This window comes from Ovis canadensis, chromosome 15, assembly GCF_042477335.2.
Source record: "Ovis canadensis isolate MfBH-ARS-UI-01 breed Bighorn chromosome 15, ARS-UI_OviCan_v2, whole genome shotgun sequence".
Taxonomy (NCBI): domain Eukaryota; kingdom Metazoa; phylum Chordata; class Mammalia; order Artiodactyla; family Bovidae; genus Ovis; species Ovis canadensis.
In genome coordinates, this window is record NC_091259.1 from 51614317 (window position 1) to 51635601 (window position 21285).

At 47.0% G+C, this 21285-nt stretch overlaps 1 protein-coding gene across 15 annotated transcripts in view; it reads left to right on the top strand.

Annotated features, from left to right (window-relative positions):
• The window catches only part of DENND2B (DENN domain containing 2B), a 167496-nt gene that overhangs the window by 40115 nt on the left and 106096 nt on the right, over positions 1 to 21285 (top strand). For 6 of the 15 annotated variants that reach the window (XM_069554462.1, XM_069554473.1, XM_069554461.1 and 3 more), the window contains one exon: positions 4845 to 4933. The exons of 3 other annotated variants lie outside the window; for them this stretch is intronic. The gene's annotated coding sequence lies outside the window, so the exon portion shown is untranslated. Of the gene's footprint in view, positions 1 to 4844; positions 4934 to 5012; positions 5689 to 8672; positions 8733 to 20016; positions 20235 to 21285 lie in introns of those variants that run through there. 6 more of the 15 variants (XM_069554465.1, XM_069554476.1, XM_069554471.1 and 3 more) reach the window with 5 other exon arrangements.

The window sequence follows — 21285 nt, forward strand, 5'->3', positions numbered from 1 at the left end:
CATTGGCAGGCAGATTCTTTACTACTGAGCCTCCAAGGAAAACCAATATTGAGATAACAGCAGCTTTCTTTTCTTGAATTCCGATGCTCCCAAAGTAAAGAGTGACTTTAAAAGATTTATTCTGCTCCTGTATTTTCACATTTGGCATTTCAGTTTATAAAGGGACAAGAATAGAATCTCATCTCTTATATATATATATATATATATATATATATATATATATATATATATTTTTTTTTTTTTTTTTTCCCTCCTCTCAAATTCTTCTCTCAAATTCTTTCATCTTATCGAGGGGATAGCTGTTTCTTCTTTTTTTTTTTTTTCTAAGCATCTTTTTAAATGATTTATTTGACACTTTAATTCATTGCCTACTCTGAATGAAATATGAAAGTGGGTAGATTTCAAGGGGCTCACAACTGGGGGAGACAGGAGTGCAAGTAACAGTGATAAAATTATATAAATACCATGATAAAGGCATCTTCAGACTGCTGTGGGCTTGCAGAGTAGACATAGACAAACAGATCCTGCCAGGAGATCAAGAACTGTTTCACAGAGGAGGTAGTAACTGAGTTGGGCCTTGAAAGTAGTTGGGCAATGAGAGGCACTCAGAAAAAAGGTAACAGTGTGAGTAGTCGGGGGAGGAAGAGAAAAAAAGTGCAGTTTCAGAGCAGCAGGCAGTGTGCTGCGCTTGTGCCTATCCTGGAGTGGTAGTGGTAGGGGAATATGGCAGATGAAGCCAAAGGGAGCTCAAATTTTGGTGGTGACGTCTGTCATGGGAGGGGTTTGGACTTAGTCACACCGCTGTTGCTGTTAGTTGGGTCTTAATTATTTTTCCCCCAGAGAGTAGTTTTCAGTTTCTTTTTAGTAATGGAAAAACATTTTTTTTTTTTTCAAAACAGTATTTATACCCATCTCCAAATTATATAAAACATAGGATGGCATTTTTAAGTAAATGTGTATTTTCAGTAAGCATAGTGACCTGCACAGTGGAGGTGAGAGAAAGCATTTTTGTGCTTGAATGGAGCTGACCCGAGAGAACCTTCTCATCTGTGGGCACTGGGCAGTTCCTGAATCCTGCACGGTTTGGCAGTGACTGTGCTGGTGGAGTGCCTGTGAGTGGGCTCTCTGGGAATGGGAAAGACTGTAAAACCCTGGAGTGCGTCCCCAGAAGAGTGACCTTACGAGAGAAGTTCTGGGAAACAAACCGCAGGGAGACTTTACAGGAATTTTTGGTTGAGCCCACAGGCAAGGCACATGAGGAAAAGAGATGTAATTATAGTTTGTAAGTCTATGAAAAGATGCAATGAGTGACATGAAATAGCCGTTCTAAGTTTCTTCTTCCTGTTGGACAGGAAGGAATGGGGGTTTATGCATTCATGCAGCAGATTTTTACTGCGTGCCAGCTGTAAGCTGGGCCCTATACTACATGCAGAGAATAAGGTGGCTAGCAAAGCATTCAAGGTTCCTGCTCCTAAGGAACCTGGGGGGAAGCACATTATGGCACAAGGGAGAAATTACAGATTATGGTGAGTGCCATGGAGGGTAAGTCCTCATTCAGACTGGAGGGTCGCAGACTTCTCTTAGGAAGTGAGAGGCAAGTTGAGCTGAGTAAGATTCAGCCAGGCAAAGACTATGGCGTAGGGGAGCATCTAAGGCAAAGGGGAACAGCCTGGAGAAACTCTGACACTTTAGGGAACTAAAAGGCCCACAGAGCTGGCACCCAGAGGTGGAGGGCAGGAGAGGAGGCTGGAGAAGAGTCATACAAGGCCTTAGAGGGACATGGGAAGATTTTAGATTTTACCCTGAATGTTGGGGAGCGACTGGAGTGTGTTAAGCAGGAAATGACATGATCTAGTGTAAAAGGGTGATTGAGACACCTCCGTGGAGAATGGAGCTATGAGGGTAAGAGTGAAAGCTGGGGCGGGCAGGAGGTTTTCGTCCCAGTTAAGGGGAGAGATTGGGGTGGCAATGAGGTGCAGAAAAATGGACAGATGAAAGATACATCTAGGAAGTAGCATTGTTTGGAGTCGGTAAGTGGATTGGCTGCAGACCAGAAAGAAGTAGGGATGCACAAAGGTACCTCCTTGTCAGTACAAGTCTGCATGGGGACTCCCAGCAGACCACACAGGTTACAGGTTCCTGTCTTTCCGGAAAGGTCAGGTAGGATTGGTCTGAATCCAGCCTTGCAGAGGCAGCAGGATTCAGCTGACCTCTTGCTCTGCCCAGTTCAAGGAACTTACACACAATAGCAGCACCCAGCAGAGATTGCGGTTCTCCCAGTAGTGGGCACTTACTGTGTCCCTGTCTGGGCCCCTCTCCCTCCGACCCAGGACAAGGCCCTAAGGAACCACTATAACCCCTGTGTGCCACTAGGGGGAGCATGGCCTGCATTCTGTGTCAGGTCTGGTCTGGAGGCTTTTTGAAGTTTGCATTACTTTAGAGAAGAGACTGACTCGTATCAGCTTTAGTAATCCGCCCTGACCCTTCATGCTCCTTAGAGGAATGCCTGGTATATGGTATTTGTTGTTTAGTTGCTAAGTCGTGTCTGACTCTTTGCCACTGTAGCCCGCCAGGCTCCTCTGTCCATGGGATTTCCCAGGCAAGAATACTGGAGTGGGTTGCCATTTCCTTCTCCAGGGGATCTTCCTGACTCAGAGATCAAACCCAAGTCTCCTGCATTGCAGGTGGATTGTTTACTGCTGAGCCACCAAGGAAGCCCACTCAATAAACATGAGTTGGTATCATAACTGTGATTAGCGTCTTATTGGAGAAATGAATGGGTATTGCCTCTTGTTTCTCAGTATGGAGACTGGGCAGGTGGAATGTGCATTTTAGGGATCAGGAGAAGAGCAGAGGACTGCCTGTTGGGAACGGGACAAGGGAGAAGGTGAGTGATTTGATGGTGTTGCCCTTGCCCTTTCATCCTGTCCTTCACGGATGGGGGATGCTAGGGCCTTTGAGGAATTCCTGAGTTGGTACTTGGGGTGGGGTATTGGATTGGGTATTTCTAGTGGCTGGTTGAGTGTGCCCTCTTTGACACTCCGGTTGCTCCACTGACGCAGCAGTGTCCCCCACTTAGGGTTGGTGCCACCCTGTTATTTCCTGCTGGATTTTGTGATGCTCCTCCTACCTTATCTCCTGCGTATATTTACCTTTTAAACTAGAGTGAATTAAAATCTTGTTTTAAGAAATTTGCTATAATACTGAAGGTTAGTCAAAAACACAAAGATTCTGCAAGGGGTCTCTGCATTAAAGATTCCATCAGGAAAAAGTATGGGACTTCCTTGGTGGTTTAGATGGTGAAGAGTTTGCTTGGAATACAGGAGACCCAGGCTCGATCCCCGGTTTGGGAAGATCCCCTGGAGAAGGAAATGGCAACCCACTCTAGTATTCCTGCCTGGAGAACCCCATGGACGGAGGAGCCTGGCAAGTTACAGCCCATGGGGTCACAAAGAGTCGGACATGACTGAGCAGCTAACACATATTGAAAAGTATCTTCCTTGAGCCTCTGTGTCCTTTTCTAGGGGCCATATCTACTGCCCCAGGTTTTTGTCTGTGGTGAAGAGCAGCTGAGATGAATGAAATTCTCAGCTCAGTGCCTGATTTAAGGAGAATGCTTTCACACACATCTTTTCATGCTTATCCCAGACCTGTCACTTGCTCAGGGGATGGGTTTTATGGGTAAAAGCTGGAAGGCTTGGTGACTTCCCAAGGGCATATGGCTGTCACAGAGCCCAGCACTGCCTGGTCTTCTGACCCTGGCTTTGTCTGGTGCCCTTGGAACTGCTCTACTTAGTACAGGAAAGAGAGCTGAAAGGCTTGGGTATTATTTCTAGATCAGCTGTCTTCTGGTTCTGTGGCCTGGGGCAAGTTATTTAACCTCTCTTTTAGATTTTTTTAAAAATCTGTTAAATTAGTATGATAACAGGAATCCTAACTTGGGGTCTATTGGGTTTGAGAGATGAGCCAAGATTGGGAGAGTTTTTTTGAAAATTGTAATGTATAGCTGTAGGGCAGGACTTTTTTTCTCTAATCTGTGCACCAGTATGTTTCACATCTCGTAGAGGCTATCTCAGAGCCTTCAAGGCTGAAAGGATGGTAATTGAGCCTGTCTTATCATGACTCAGAAGGAGTCTTTATCTTCCCCAGGGAATCCAGCCTTGATCTCATGACTGGCTGTCAAAAAAGTTGTTAGTTTGTAAGATCAGATGGCAGTGGACTTTAGAGGAAAGTACCAGGCTAGGGGGCAGCAGATTGGTCTCTACTGTTAGTACTTCGACTGCCAAACTAACTTTGTTACCGTGGACTAAACATTTGATCCCCTTGAGCCTCAGTTTTCCCATCTATAAAATGGTGATAATAATGGTGGCTCAGATGGTAAAGAATCTGCCCACAATGCGGGAGACCTGGCTTCAATCCCTGGATAGGGAAGATGCCCTGGAGAATGGAATGGAACCCACTCTGGTATTCGTGCCTGGAGAATTCCGTGGACAGAGGAGCCTGGTGGGCTACAGTCCACAGGGTCTCCAAAGAGTTGGACAAGACTGAGCAACTAACACAATATGACAATATGTTTCAAAAGGTTTTATGGATCAAACAAGATAGATCCTGTAAAAGACTATTACACAATAGAAATATGTACCAGGGAGTTAAACTTTGAGGACTTGCTGTGTTCCAGGCACTGTGCTAGCTCTCGGTCAGGACTGATGCCATTTCTGACTTGGACAGCAGCTCGCGGAAAGCCTGGGCTTTCTGCATCTGTGTCGTGTCTGATGCTCGGGCTGTGACTCTGGATTGCCCAGGATGCTTCCTGGTGCTGACTGAGTCTTTCCTCTCCATCGCAGGGAGATGAGAGGCTGCTTCGGCACCGGCGCTAGCAGCATGTGTCCCTGTGCTGGTTGACGTCGTCGCCCCAACCTGGGCAGGCAGCAAGGTAAGCAGAGAGGCCCGCCCAGGCGAGCTCCTGAGATGTGAGTGCATTTCCGCCTCAGCCCGCTGCCCGGAAAACCCCAAGTGCACAAACAAGTCAAGGCAGGGCATCTGGGTCCTCCCTACCCTCGCTCCAGGACCCAGAGGAAGGGCTGGCTTCCCCTCCAAGCGTTCCAGCTGACTCCTTCCCCCCCTCACCCCCCTCCCCAGCCGGGACTCTTCCAAGTTATAAAAAATGAGACACTGGAGGGGAACAAAACAAGTCCACTCACTGTCTTCTCCCTTCTCCCCTCTGAGCTGCTGAAGCGAGTTCCCAGGAGCAGCCCAGAGCCCTTGTCTGGCTGGAAGGGAGGTAGGAGGAGTGGAATGCGTGCGGAGCCCGAGCTGATCAAAAGACAGTGCTGTTCCGTGAAAGCCTCCCAGAACTGAGGGAGAGAGGGGGAGACTGTGGGGTGGGGGGAGGAGAGGGAGGGGGAAAGAGGGAAGGGGAGAGGGAGGGAGGGAGGGAGAGATCGGAGCGAGCGCTGGCGCTGGCGAGAACAGGGTCTCCATGACGACTGGCCTGGCCGGCCAGCAGTGCTCCGCTTATTTGGCTGGAAGGAGCGCCACGAAAGGTCAGAGGAAGGAGCTGTGGGAAGCTCGCAGCAGGTATCGGAGCCGGAGCGAGTGGATTTGGGGGCCGTGGGCTCCCTAACAGACTGTGGTGTGAGCCAGACTCTGCCGAGAATGGAGTGGGCAGGAAAGCACCGGGACTTTCAGGTAAGTCAGCTCTCGGCTGGGATTGTTTTTCCTCCTTTCCTGGCCGTAGTCTTGGGCTGTTTTCTGGGAGGCCGGCGAGTGTCTGTATGCTCTGCTCTGCTCAGGGTTTGGGGCTCAGAAATGATGTCATGCTCCAACAGTTGGATTCTATTAGCTTATAGAGGAGGGAGGCAGCCAGTTTTCTTGACTTTGCAAATCTAGCTGATCTCACTCTTGCTGAACCTGAGGTGTTTAGACTTCACTATAGGAATCATCATCTTACTTTTATTTAGCACAAAGGCTCAGGAAATTTTACGGGAAGAGTCTTTTATGTAGGGAAAAAAAAGAGAATTATCATCACTCCCGCAATGTGTTTGTAGTTCTTACATGGAAACTCCAGTGTCTTTTGAGTGGCTGGGTTTGTTCTAGTGAACACTGTTGTCTTTTGGTGCTGCTATGTCTGACCTAATGAAAAAAATAAAAGCTAATTAACTCAGCTGGGAGCTGCAGTGAGCTCCAAGTCTCTCTGGGGTAGTTATTAGGAGAGAGGGGCTGTCCTAGGGATGTCTAAACCAGGGCCAGTCTCTCCTCTCTCTCTGTCCCCCAGGTAGGCTGGTAAGAAGCAAGCTGTCCTCCTTTATTATTAATAAAATCCATCACAGGTTTTCCTAAACAAATGTATGGGGTGGAGGCAGGGGGCGTCAGGGGGTGTGGGACCTGTTAAGAGGTTCATTATCCCGATGTTTCTGAGTGGGTTGCTGCTAAGAGCTGGGTTACCTGAGGAGACCTGAAGTGCTGTGGTTGTGCTGAATGGATTTCCTGGTTAATGTTTGAATCAAGTCTCAGGGCATGTGGTGTCTCTGCCACGTACTCCTTCTACACTGTTTGTCCTGTGTTTCAGTAAAACTTATCCTGACCTGGAGGACCGGTGTGTGGTGAGCGCAGTGTGGCCTCGGGGAGAGGATCATTCCAGAAAGGCACTTGTATAGGTGATGGGATCGCCAGGGTTGTCAGTGATCTCAACAGGAGGTTTCATGCGGCGGACACTCCCTGCAGTGGAGACCCCTCAGGAGGCTTCAGCCGTGTTATATCTTAAACTTACTCCTGGGCCTCAGGAGGCTCGATGGCTGCTTTTGGTTTCCCTGTGGGATGAGGGAACAGCTGCGGTCCTAGCTCTTTGGTTTTTCTTCTTGAACTTTCTGAACAGAATGTCTTTTGTACTCCAGCACACAATGAGAGGCCTTCTGATTAACTTCGGGTCAGCTTGCCAATGAAAGCACTGGCCGTGTCTCGATTCGGGCTCCCAGAATGTGTACATGCATGCATCACTGTTGTGGCCCGAGGCTCCACAAGGGTGAACTCAATGGCCCTGCACCTCGGACGGGCCACTTATTAAGCGGTATTTCCTTTTATTCCATTCTAGGGCTCCTCTGCTTGGTTGACATCTCGATTAACTGGGGGGATGTGGCCTGGTGCTATTGGCTGGGACTCAAGTCAGGGGATATGAAGAGGAGTCGTTGGGCCTTTTAGTGGGCAACACAAATCCAGGATCTCAGTTCTCTATTTGTGTGGATGTAGTGGGGCAGCTCCTTCAATTTTATGTCCCTCGCTCATGTGAAGTGGAGAAGGCACTGGCGACCCACTCCAGTACTCTTGCCTGGAAAATCCCATGGATGGAGGAGCCTGGTAGGCTGCCGTCTATGGGGTCACATAGAGTTGGACACGATTGATGCAACTTAGCAGCAGCAGCAGCTCATGTGAAAAGGGCCAGCAGATGCTCTTTCTTCTGGTGTAGCAGAATGATAATAGCTTGGGGTTTAGAAGACTTGAATTGTGACTAGGTCATGCTACTCACCGTTCAGGTAGCCATTGGCAAGACTCTCAACTTCTACAACCTTCAGATTTATTGGCTGGTGAGATGGAGGTAATGATAATAGTTCCTCCACAGTACTGTTGGGAGGAGCAAATGAAACAGTTTCCACGGAAGAAGTTTAAACCAGTCAAGACCTATATAATGTAAGATGTTATGAGCTGACCCTTGAAGAATAGTCCCTCTGTCTTCTGGAAAGTCACTTTGCTCTCTGTTCTGGTTTTCCCATTTATAAAGGCCCCTCTTCTTTTTTGCATTTATAAATAAAAATGAGAAAAACCTTTGAAAACTTCAAGATGTTCAAGGAAACATACAGGCAAGTTTAGTAAGAGTGATGTTCACTGTAGGCTTGGAGCCTTGTAAATGATCCTTGAGAGATGGAGCTTTCCTTGGGTCCCCTGATTCACGTGTTTTCGTTCAGAGGAGAGGGATTTCAAGAGACCCCTTGGCTTTTCCAGTGTCCCACAGGTAGCTGCCTGGTATTTACAGAGTCATAGATTTTAGGAGCTGGAAGGGAAGCTACTAGTTGCTAGGGCCCGTTCCCTCATCCTGTTAGGTTGTGCTGGGAAAACTGTTCTGAGGGAGCCCAGAGGCCTTTCTCCTCTGTCCTGGGTTTTAAAGGCAGGGTTCTAACTGGCAGGAAGAGTTATTGCTCTGAAAGGTCCTTGGGGGGCTGAGCAGCTCTCTTAGGAACCTGTAGCTATAGTTTAGAGGGAAACAAGAAATAAAGAAAGAAATGAGGAAGTGGGAATTCCAAGGGCAGAGATACTCGATATGCCCTGGGACTGTGCCAGGGAACAGAATCGCAGGGGAGCGGGGAGCCTCTGGGCAAGGGCACGCCAGCTCTGTCCTCGGGGACACTGGGAGGCTCCTGGGTACTAGGCGGGAACACAGAGGCGGGGCTGGTACCCCACCTGCAGCCGCAGCTCTTGTAGGGCAGGGGCACACCTGGCAGCCAGGCCCTGGAGTGGTGCCTAGGAAGAAGCCCATGAACACATTAAAAAAAAATAACAAAAAACCAACAAAAACAACAGAGCCTTCTTTTCCAGGTGAGTCTTGTCACAGCAGCCTCGCTAGCCTGGGGGAAGCTGTCCACAGCTTAGCGCGGGTCTGCAGCTGTTTCCCGCTCCTTCAGTCCAGCTTCCCAGAGCTGAGTCACAAATTGGACCCCTCCATGTTCCTTAAGGATTAAAAAGTAACATTTCTGTTCTCACTCTCTCTCCCCCACTTCTTCTACTGCTCTTCCTGCACTCTCCGGCCCTGGGCTCCTTCTGTCTACAAAATTAGAATTATCAGTAACCCCGGGAAGCTGAAACTTTGAAATACCCTGGAGGACAAGCCAAGGCCATCCTCAGTTCTGCTGGCTCTGCCCCGTCCCTGGAACGAAGGGCTTGGGGGTACCGTTTGGAGCAGTGCCCTGACTCCAGATCTCATGGCCATCCTGCTGGCTGGGGACGAGGAGGGGTGTGCCCCAGTCCCCACCTCACTGGATTCAGTGAACTATTCCGGGAGACCCCCCGGTCACCGGAGTGAGGTGGAGGGTCTGAGTCCTGGGCCTTCCCAAGCCCCTCCCTGTGGGCTGGTGGGACTGAGAGGCTGAGAGCACGTGGTCTGTTGCTTCTCTTAGCTGTTACCTGTCAGTGCCCTGGAGGCTCCTGATGTTTTGTGTGGGGCCCAGGAGAGTTTGCTGAGACAGCCAAGCAGAGGGAAAGCCTGGAGCCTGGAGGAGGCGGAGGCCAGGCAGCAGCCCCCCAGGGCTTTGGCTTGTCTGCCTTCTGTGCCTCCACCTTCACTGGGGGAGGGCCCATCTGCTGACAGATGAGGGAGTTCTTTGATTTAGAGGAACCATGGAAAGTGGAGAAGGGGCCAGGAGGGCATGAGAGAAGGGAAACAATGACCATCTGGCGTGGTCTGCAGAGATCTCTCTCTCTGTGGGAACATGTGCTTTAGTGAGTGCCTTCTTCTAGGGGTGGGGAGGGAGGCCCTGTGCTCTGCTGGGGCGGAGGTGCTCTGTGCACCTGTCCCGGTAGGTGGGGGGTGGGGTGGTGAAATGCTGGGTAAGTCTGTCTTGGGAAAACATGCCATGTGATATTGTCTGATAGAAAATACCAGGGTTGGGATGGAGGTCCAAGAGGAAGGGGATATATGTAAACATATAGCTGATTCACTCCATTGTACAGCAGAAACTAACACAACATTGTAAAGCAACTCTATTCCAAAAAAAAAAAAAATCCAAGGTCTCTGTCTCTAGCCATAGGCCTAGAAAGACTGGCCTGGGTGTGTGTGTGTTGAGCAGAGAGGAGGATGCCGAATGAGTCCAGACTACCTTAGTGAAGGATTTCGCCAAGATCCATTCTCTTGTTTTTTCCTGACTCTGGTATACTGTTGTTGAGGGGGTGCTGAAATGATCACAGTACTCTTCTCATCTGAAAGCTGCACTGTCTATATAAAGGGTGAATTATATGCAATCAGGATATGAAGCCTTCGTAACCAAAGCTGACTTGTTCCTGAGAGTTTGTCATGAAACTACCTGTTTCTCAGAGATCCAGACTATATTTCTGTGTGACTTGTCACTGAAGGGGATTTGTATGTGAGTTGGCAATTGGCTAATAGGAAACGTCACAGTGAATGAAGGACCATTTGAACTTGGGTAAAATGAGATGAACACAGGGTTATGGAGACAAGCTCTGAAGCAGTAGGAAGACTACTGGAAGGAAACAGGAGAGAGGCCCTGGGAAGGGGACTGGGGGAAAGGTAGTTCTCAGGGATAGGAGGGGTGACAGAGGGGGTACCTGGACTAACCTAGAAGGCCCTCACGACTTAGCAGAAGGCTGGTTTGCCCCCAGGGGGCTCACGGAGACAGCTTTGTGTAGGTCCTAACAGGCATCGGGAGGGCAGGGGTGGGTGGGGGTGGCTGGCACTGGGGTCGACACCCCTGTTCATTTGCTCTTTGACTCGGAGACATCCCTGCTCTCCACATGTTCTGTTGGTCTGTTCACTCATTTAGTCAGTGAATCCAGAGGGTCTGGGCCAAGAACTGGGAAAGATTAAAAAAAAAATCAAGTGTGAGATTTATCATACACACACACACACACACACACACACACCCTGTATTACATGATTTATTATGCTTATTTCCTCCTCAGTGTGAGCCTCTGTCCATGTGACTGAGAAGGAGCACAGACCTACTGAAGTTTTAGGTTTTGATGGTAGGGTTAATGACTATTCATGCTTTAGACTGGGCGAAAGGAAGAGGGTCCAACTCTTAAACTCTGATTTGAAGCACTATTTGCGTGATGGAAGAGAGCCAACTAAGGACTGGAACTAGGAGGAGGGTGAGGGTTCTAGGCCTGGGTGGCAGCTTCTCTGGGAGTGTCGGGTGACGGGGTGTGTGTGCAGGGGGTGGGGAATGGGAAAAGGGAAATGGGAAAATTGGAAAGAAAACTACAAAGTCAGCTGGTTTCTAGAACTCTTTAGCTTTGTGTGCTCATTTGTGGCTTGGAACAGAGGCTCCCTTATTGAGTTCTGACAACTGAGTTTTATAGATTGCTTTTAAGGGAGTCAACCTGTAATGTGTGTGTTCAACTCTCAGTGACTATTAGATGCCCAGTGAGAGTGTATGGTGCTGCCTTTGAGCAGCTCTGATGAAACTATTTACATATGATACTAGAGTATCTTATAGGCAGTCTGGTGAAGTGATTAAGGGCTGGAACTCGGGATCTTAAATAAATCTAGATTTAGAACCTGATATTACTATTTGTTATCTGTGTGACCTTGGGTAATTTAACTAATCTCTCTGAGCCTCAGTTTTCTGTGAGGCATCTGTAAAATGGATATACAGTAAGTCCCCTGTATATGAATGAATTCAGTTCTGAGAGTGCATTTGTTAGCCCGATTTGTTCAAAGTCCAACAAAGTTAGCCTAGGTACTCAATTAACATAATCGGCTATATAGTACCGTATAAGTTTATATGTATATGCCTATATATATATATAGGTTTATAGTACTTTTCACACAAATAATACATAAAAGACAAACACAAAAAGTAAACATTTCAAATCTTACAGTATAGTGCCTTGAAAAGTACAGTAGTACAGTACGATAGCTGGAATCCAAGGGCTGGCCTACAATTCCATCAGGTCTTCACAAGGATCAGTGAAGTCATCCTCTTGTAGATCTAGCTTGAAATAAATATACTGTACTACTGTATTCAACACAGTACTGTAAAGTACACAAAAGTACACCCACTTGTAGAGGATGCACACACGTGACAATGAACACCAGACGTGTGAACAAACTTACATGACTGGACACGTGAACACACGTTCCCATCTTCGAAAGTTTGCAACTTGAAGGTTTGTACATAGGGGACTTCCTGTAATGATAGTTCTTAGCTGGTTAGCGTTGTGGTGAGGATTGAATGAAATGATGCATGTAAAGCTCTCAGCCCAGTGCCTGGCACACAGTAAATGTTCAACGCTTTCCATTATTGTCATCAACTTAGAGCAGCACTTTGAAGAGACTATGGCTGGCATCTCTTAATCAGGTTGGGGTTCCTGTGTTAGGAAAGTCAAATCAGATCCTTCTTTTAGAAGGAGTGTAGACTTTGCATTTTCTTCCTCTTTCTGTCAAGACCTCAGGAGAGTCGCTAAGTGGTCCTTCTTGACCCAGCTTCACAGGCTCAGCTTTATCCTTCTGAAGGAGGCTTACCTTCACAGTCAGGGGAGTCTAGAACGCTTTTTGCTTGCCCCTCTCCGACAGGCCAGCCCAGGTGGGACCTTGAGGTCCTCTTTAACCCAGCCCTGGAGGCCCTGTCCAAGCTGGCTGCCCCCAGTGCTCTGGACACTGGCTACCCTGGCACTGCTCACCTTTCTTCTGTGAATTCTCTGTGTCCTTCAAAACCCAGCTAACATGGGCTTTGAGGCTGGCTCTGGAGGTTCACAGTCTGGCTCTTCCTCTTACTACCTGTGGACCCCTGCAGTTAACCTCTATAAAACCTTAGTCTCTTCATCTGTAAATTGGGAGTAATATTACCCATCCCAACGATCTGTTGCAGGAGTTAATTTGTATAAAGCACTTAGCTTGGTTTCTGGCACACACATGCTCTCAGTAAGTGCTAACTGCTGCTGTTGTTGGAGATGTCTCCCTCCTAGGAACGTCTCTGCCTGCATGCAGCAGGAGAAGGAGCCCTGGCCTCGTAGTAAGCAGATCCGAGTGTTAGTCCTAGGCTTCAGCTTCCTTTTCTAGCAAGGGGGATTGGGATTGGGTGTTTTCGTTGACATTCTGACTCGGCACTTGAAATGCATCTTATCTTTCCAACTAGATTCCCTAAAGTCTTATGAAACTGAATATAGTAGTTGATACATTTTATTTCCTCAAATTGACCTACGTATGTAGTTTATGCTTTAAAACATATTTGAGTAACTTAAAAAAAAAACAAAAACCATCAGCTGGATTCTGGGAAACGTTCCGACTTGGTTCTTTTAACTTGGAGACTGGGAGCTTGTTCTCAGCTGCACAACAACTTGCAAAGAGGCTCTATCTCTTAGTAAGCTAGAAGGTCTCCCGGGTCAGTAAGAAATAGAGGTGGTGGTTTCACTTAGTGCCTCTGGAAAAATTTTGGTCAGTAGATGTTTGGAGTACTCATGTGCCGCAAAGACTTAGACCAGCTCTGGGAATAAATTCTGTCCACAGTTTCCCTCTCTCAGTGGAGAAAACTGGCAAGTGTTTTCTGATGGATCCTCTCTCCTGTAGATCCTAGAGTGAGCCGCTTGTGCTCAGAGACAAACCTGTGTGTTAGGGGAAGAGCCCTCCAATGAAAGAGTGATATCCAGACCCGGGTCAGGCTGTTGTGGTTCACATTCAGGCTCTGCTACATCCCAGCTCGGTCACCTTGGGTAAGGCACTTAGCCTCCTAGGACCCAGTCCCTCGTCTGTAGAATGGAGGTGGTAATAGTACTATTTTCATAGGGTCGTGGCGAGGTCTAAATGTCAAGTGCTGAGAATAGCACCTCATATCTAGCACTTCATGCAGTGTGAGCAATGATTGTTATATTTATTATTCTCTTCTAAGTCAAGCAGAGTTTGATTCTGAGTGGCTAGTCTGTCTGGTTTGTTCTGCTGAGAAATGTGAGGTGCTACCCACTTCCTCTATGTCTTGGACAGATATCTAGTATCAGCAGGGCAGTAATATGTGTCCCCTATCAGTGCATGGACTTCCCAGGTGGCGGTAGTGGTAAAGAACCCGCCTGCCAATGCAGGAGACTTAAGAGACATGAGTTCGATCCCTGGCTCAGGAAGATCCCCAGAAGGAGGGCATGGCAACCCACTCCAGTATTCTTGCCTGGAGAACCCTATGGGCAAAGTAGTCCATAGGGCTGCGAAGAGTCGGACACGCCGGAGGCGACTTAGCACATGTGCTCATTATCAGTGCACGGGTCGTAGCTCCTGTACCTTGTTTTTATAAAGAAATATATAGGCTAGAGGGGGAGTCTGGCCAAAAAAAGGAGCATCTAGGTTGAAAGGACCTTCTCTGATGAGTCATGCGTGTTCTGTAGCAGAGCCCTGGGTGAAAGAGTAAGGTGGGAAGTGGGCTGAGGGAGAATGTAAATTCAGGGGCAGAGAGAGCTTGTGAGTGGTGAATATCCCCAGGCAGGTGGTTGCAGTTCAGACAGTGAGTTGTAGGAGAGGCTCCTGGCACTTTGTCTTCCAGGAGACAGGTTGCCTCCCCAGCCCCAGGTGACATTTGTCTCCTCACTGGACTCTGAGACCAGTCTCAGAGGAGCGGTGGGTTGGGTCCAGGAGATTCTAACCTGTTCCTCAGAAGAATGAGTAGCTCCAGTAGCTTGGTGCATCTTATCTACAAGTGTAATTATAAAGAGATTGCCTTTTTCAACGGCAAGAAATGGGAACTTTAGCTGCCAAATTTAGCAGCACGTTTTAAGTCCCTCAAATCTCCTTTGAGTGCTACCAAAGCTCTCAGCTTTGTTGTTATCTCTTGTTGAAACAGTCTGGGAAGGTCACATCAACAGTGCCAATTTATGGGCCTGCCGAACCCAGGCTGGCCTGGGGCAGAATGGGGAGTTCCTGGGAGTAGGTGCTTCACAAATTTTCCCTTTGAGTGAGGCTGTTTATAATTTAAGGTTTCTTTTGCTTCAGAAGACCAAACTGCGGATTAGGGTCAAACGTCTTATTTCTTCCGCGGTCTTACTTCTGTAGGCTCCCAGAGGCAGGAACTCAAACCCTGCAGTAGCTCCCTATATACACTCAGGGGAAGCTCAGCCTTGATAGTATTTTCAGCTGCCTAAACTATGCCTGACTCTCCTTACCGGAGGTAAGTTTTCTTGGTGCAGATTTTGTGCCAGACTTCCCTACCTTTTTTAGTTTATTGGCAATTTTTGACCTCCCATGTGTTCTGAAGGAGTGATGAAAAGAAGTGAAGACCAGAGGGTGTAGAAACCACACGTGAGGTTTCGTACTCATTTGTAGAGATCTGAGAAGAAAGTCAGATCCACTTGTGCCTAGATTTTGTCTCTTGGCAAATGGATGCAAATAGGGAAAGGAAGTGAAAGAACCTGACTGACCCTGGCAGCTCTCAAGAAGTGTGGTGTTTGAATGCGAAAGGAGAATACCTGGGATAGCTCAGTTAACTTGGCAATGGCAGTGGCCTTTGTTTGCAGTCTGTGACTTGACTCGCTCAGAGAACTGAGAATTTGGAATCCAGAAAGAGGGCCCTGAAGTTTATTTTCTTTGTTCCTCTCTCACCTCCAGATTTATTCACCAGTTTGGCTTCAGACATAAATGGAAATGCCAGATAAATTGCTGTCTTTGAGATGGCTTGAGCAGCACTGTCCTCTCTGGGTCCCGGGCTCTTTGGGTGGGCATCATCACTGCCACTCAGGGAAGGGTCACTGCTCAGTTGTGCTGGGAGAGCCGGCTGTGAGGATGCTAGTGGTAAGAAGGACTGTGGGTTTTCTTAACGCTGAGTAAGTGCCCAAAGGGAAGTGGCAGGGGCCAAGCTAAAAAGAAAACAGTGAGGAACAGCTGGAAAATTGTGTTGTATTTAGACCTCATTGAATACAAACAGACAAGTTTCTTCTTGAAACCCACATCTGTTTGGTGAACCCAGGCAGGTTTTATATGCAATGCTACCCAGACTTCTTTTCACCTGAAAAATACCCAAGGTCAGATGTCTACATAGCTCTGCTAGAAAAAGTTGAGCCCTGGGAAGCTGCAGAAACTAAAGGATAAGACCGTGGAGTTGTGTGCATTCTACCATGATAAGAAAACTTAGTGGGGGGAGAAGGCAAGCTGTGGAGATTGCAATACCTGTGACATCATCCTGGCCAGCAATAGCAGTTAATGTCAGTAGGGGAACTGGGATGGCTTTATCTGTTTGTGTTCCCTTAGAGTTTATTTCTCCTCAGTCTTTTCTCTTTTTAATTTGCAGTCTTTCCCTGAGATCCCCTGGAGGGCAGGGAGAGTGTCCAAATCTGCCTCTTTTGTTTAGAAATGTTATTTATTTATTCATTCATTCAATATGTCTTTATTGAGTGTCCATCTTGTTCTTCGTTTCTTGGGCTGCCCTTGTGGCTCAGCAGGTAAAGAATTCACCTGCAATGTCAGAGACCTGGGTTTGATACCTGGGTTGGGAAGATCCCCTGGAGAAGGGAATGGCTACTCACTCCAGTATTCTGGCGTGGAGAATTCCATGGACTATTCCATGGGGTCGCAAAGAGTCAGACGCCACTGAGTGACTTTCACTTTCATCCTGTTCTAGGCACCATTTTCTATGCTGCAGAAAGTGAAAGTGAAGTCACTCAATCGTGTCTGACTCTTTGCGACCCCTACCAGGCTCCTCCGTTCATGGGATTCTCCAGGCAAGAATACTGGAGTGGGTTGCCATTTCCTTCTCCAGGGGATCTTCCCAACCTAGGGTCTCGCGAATTGCAGGCAGACACTTTAACCTCTGAGCCACCAGGGAAGTCCAAGAAGGTACCTTCCCTAAATCTGCACATTCACAGCTTTTTCTTGTCCTTGAAGCTTCAATGTCATCTTCTCCGAGAGGCCTTTTTGAAGTTCTTTTTTGAAAATAGTTCTCAAGTTCCTGTGCCTCTCTCTTTCACATCACCATTATTTCCTTCATCGCTCATATCACTGTCTTTATCTTATTTGTGATTTGTTTGCTTATTTACTGCCTGCCCCCATTTCTGCTCTACTTGGAGCTCCACCACACAAGGACTTTGATGTGTTAGTAGTTATCTCTGCAGCAAAGACAGGGACTTCCCTGGTGGCTCAGAGGTTAAAGTGTTTGCCTGCAATGCTGGAGACCAGGGTTCGATCCCTGGGTTGGGAAGATCCCCTGGAGAAGGAAATGGCAACCCACTCCAGTATTCTTACCTGAAGAATCCCATGAACGGAGGAGCCTGGTAGGCTACAACAGTTGAGTGACTTCACTTTCTTTCACCTTCCTGGAAGAGAGAACAGCAGTGCAAAGTCTTTGAGGGTAAAAAAAGAGGTCGGCTTGTTGAGAGAACAGAAAGTTGTCATTGTTAGAATACAGGGGGCAAGCAGATTAGGAGCAGAAGATGGTGGAGGCTACTTCAAGTGCAGCCTTTTGGCCGTGGTAAGGAGCTTGGAAAACCAGTATGAGGTGTTCATATTCTAGGTCTGTGGCACAACTAGGGCCAAGTTGTCAAAATTTGAGAGGGATGATTGTCTGAGAGGAAGATTGAATTTGAAAAGAAAAAAAGCAAGGGGAAAGAGAAGGGCTCTGGAGTAGGGGTTGGCACGTAGCTAATTAACTAAAGGAAGTTGAATAAATACAACTCAGTTCTGCGTAGTTCTTGGGATCAAGCAATATGTTTTAAAGATTTCTGTAGATTTTAGATTTGTGGTACATCATTAGCAGAATGCATGCTTACTCTCTTATACGTATTGTGTTTTACTAGGCATTTTCACTTGCATCATTTTAGCAAATTCTCACAGCAGCTGTGAGTGAATTTGTTGATGCTCTGGTGTCTACGGTTGAGGAACCTAGACTGGCTAACTTGCTTAAAATCCAGATCTAAGTCTGTACCATTCCAAAGGATGTGCTCTCTCTGACTGGTGCATTCCTCTTAATTATCTAAAATAGTTAATGAGCATTTTCCCCCTTGAATTGTTCTGTGTTGTTTACTGTCCTGTTCTCCTTTCTATCCGCTGGAAATTAGGATAAGATTCTGGATATTTGTGGATTTCATCTTTTTCTGAAAGGTGTATCTGGTTGAATGTTGAGAATACCAGTCCAAATCAAAAATTGGGCAGGGTAAGGGTGTGTGGCAAGACTTGGAAACAGATAGTCTGAATCACCTCTCTTTATCTGGGTAGGAGGAGTGATCATCTTTCTCATTAAACTCATGAACTACTTGTGGAGACAAGTAGTTAATTAAATGTTATATTATGATTCCCTCTCATTTTGCAGTAAGAAGATGGAATTTGTTTTTGGAAGATTTAAGCAATATGTCAGTAAATTAGCATTTGTAAGTAAATTCTGATGTTTTAGTCCACAGGTCTCTTTTGGAGTCTTCAAGTTTGTTGGCAATGTTTGAGGAAAGAAATTTATTAGGCCATAACTTTCGCTCGCTGGAAATTGAACATTGACTAGTTTCTATTGATAGATACTTCTTTTTTGTGGGACTGATCCTGTTTGGATTCTGTAAATCAGGGGTGAGGGTTCTGAAATGAAAATCTACAGGGTGTTGATAAACTTCCAGTCCTTGATGTTCATGAGATCTGTGTTCAGCCTTGGTCCGTCGGCTAGATGGAATGGTCTGTGAAGGGCAGAGAAGGTGAGATTGAATTTCAGGTTTAACATAGATTCCTGACACACAGAGGAATTTCTTTGGTAAGTAATGGGACTCTACTTTTCTGTTTGCCTACCACTGTCTGTTTTAGTAACTATTTGGCTTCTGAAGGAAAAGCTCTGTGATTAGTAAAGACTCCTTGAGAGGGTGCTTTCATCTCCAGTACCTCTTCACTGAGCCTGCAGTAGATGGTCACCCCCATGAGCCGGGACACACAGATGGTCTAGTGAATGATGGAAAAGAGCTTGGTTGAGGTCAGAACTTGAAGTGCTTGAACCCTCTGGAAATTGTCCTTCTGAAAGCAAGAAAGGAACATACCTGGATTTAGTTGGTAAAAAAGAAACCCCCATGTGGCGCTAATAAAGTGGTAAAGAACCTGCCTGCTAATACAGGAGATGTGAGAGATGAGGGTTCGATCCCTGGGTTGGGAAGATCCCCTGGAGGAGGGCATGGCAACCCACTCCAGTGTTCTTGCCTGGAGAATCTCATGGACAGAGGAGACCAGCGGGCTACAGTCCATAGGGTTGCAAAGAGTCAGACATGACTGAAGTGACTTAGCATGCATGCATGCACACAGGCAAAGAAACCTGTGAGACCACATGGAAGATAGAATTAGAGGGGGAAGAAGCATGTCTGTCTTATTGGGTGTAACTGGAGAGCCTGATGGGCTACAGTCTACGGGCTGTGAAGAGTCGGACATGACTGAGCACAGCACAGAGAGGTAATATTCTAGTCCCTCAAAATTCATTTAAAGGAGACTATAAGGGAGGTCTGGATGGTGGGGAGGGAGGGTCTGACCTCCAGATGACAGAGTTCTCTAGGGCCTTAAGCAGTGGTTTTCAGACTTGAGCTGCTCCCAAACTCACCTGGGAAGCTTGTTTCCAGTTCAGTAGGTCCGAAGTGGGGCCTGGGGATTTGCATTTTTAACAGGTTTCTAAATTGCTACTGCCACCACTGCTTGGAAAGCGTTGCTTCCCAGGCTTAGCAGCTGAGAGTCTGATGTTGGTGAGAGGGCCAGATCTAAATAGGTGAGCCTTCCTTTTTAAACTTGGGCTTCCCTGGTGGCTCAGATGATCTGGGTTCGAGCTCTGGATCAGGAAGATGCCCTGAAGAAATGAATGGCTACCCATTCCAGTATACGTGCCTGGAGAACACCATGGACAGAGGAGCCTAGTGGGCTGCAGTCCATGGGGGTGGCAAAGAGGCAGACATGACTGAATGGCTAACACTTCCACACTTCCACTTCCTTCATTTACTTGGAATTTCATGTCTATACAGTCTCCTGGGTGGCTAACTCCATAACATCAACAAAGCCTGGTCAAAGTTCTTGTCCTCAGTCTCTAGGATTCTTCTGGCAATATCCCTGTCACCTCCGCATGAGGTTTCCAGCTGTGTGCTTGTCTGTAAACAGCTGTTGGCTAATTTTTGGAAAATGCCCTTCTTGGGCACTGTTTTCGGAGAGGTGACCTTTATGCCAGGATAAAGTCTCCCCTGCCCTTCAGCACAGCCTACTGGCTGGCAGGACTGTTTTCAGGGACTGCGGGCAGGCTCTGCACTGCCTGCGTTCTGTTGATTAGTCAAGTTTACACAGGACATGCCTGGGAGATTATCTCTTTAGCCCAGGAGTTGAATTTCAAGGGCAAAGTCCACAGTTGGCACCTGATAGGCTGAGAACACCTGGACGGGAGGATTTCATGTGGCTTTCACTCAGCCAGGCCTCTGTGCCTCTTCCCACAGAGGTCAGGTTTTCTGCTTGTCTGCTGCCCAGGCAGGTGACTTTGGAATTCTTCTCCCAGAGCCTCATGGTTCCAGGCATTGCCCCTTGCTATCTCTTCAAGGGCCTGCGGCTCCAGGTGAGACACTCGATTTAGTAAATAAACACAAGCTGCCTTCTCTTCTGTGGAATTCTGTTTCCCCTTGATTCCTTGTCTGTGCTTGCCTCTCCCCTGAAGGGAGGATCTTCATCTCTCCTGCGTGGCCAGTGACTCTTTGATTTTCCCAGGACTCTTCTTTGTTTAGCTTCCCTCATTATTCCAGGATTCTGTTTCGGTATGGGAAGGGATGTTTAAAGGTTACCTGATTTTCCTCTGCCCAGCCTTTGTCATATCGCTGTACACATGGAAGATGATAAATTTTGTAAGACATGCTGGGATAGAAGAAGGCTGCTGGTAGCCCTGAGCCCTGGTGCTGCCCTGGGTTGAAGAGGTCTGCTGAGCTTACTGATGGGAACTCTGGTCCAGTCCTAGGTGCAATAGGGTAGAAGTGAGAAAACTGAGCGCCCGAGGTGGCCGAGCTAGGACTGGACTCAGATCTCCACTGCTGCTGATTCAGGGCATTGCTGTCTATACAAGACAAGAACTGTGAAGTGGTAACATTTCAGATTAGCAAGCATGCACGAAACTCTCTCTCAGCCTAATTTTTGTTTAAGATTTGTTTGTTCCCCTCTCTTCTTTTTTGGGAGCAGAAGTAATATATTTGTTCTAAAAACTTTTACAAAACAGAAAAATATATAAATCTGAATAGGAACCCATCCTTTAAACCCATGCACCAAAAAATATAATCATTGTTAACAGTTGAGTAACAATGGATTTTTTTCTACGTTTGCATATACACTTATTTCATCTTTCAAAAAATGGTGATACTGTAATAAAAAAAAAAAGCATTGATGACAGTGTGGAGAAAGTTAGAACCCTTATATATTACTGGTGAGAATGTAAATGGTGTAGTTGTCAAGGGACTAAATTCTTTTGGTTCCTCAAAAAGCAAAAACTTGCCTAATGACCTAGCAATTCCACTCCCAGGTATAAACCCAACAGAAGTGAAAACAGAAACTCAGGTGCTTTATGCCAGTGTTCGTATCAGCGTTATTCACTGCCTCAAAGGTGGAAACAACTGAGTTCATCC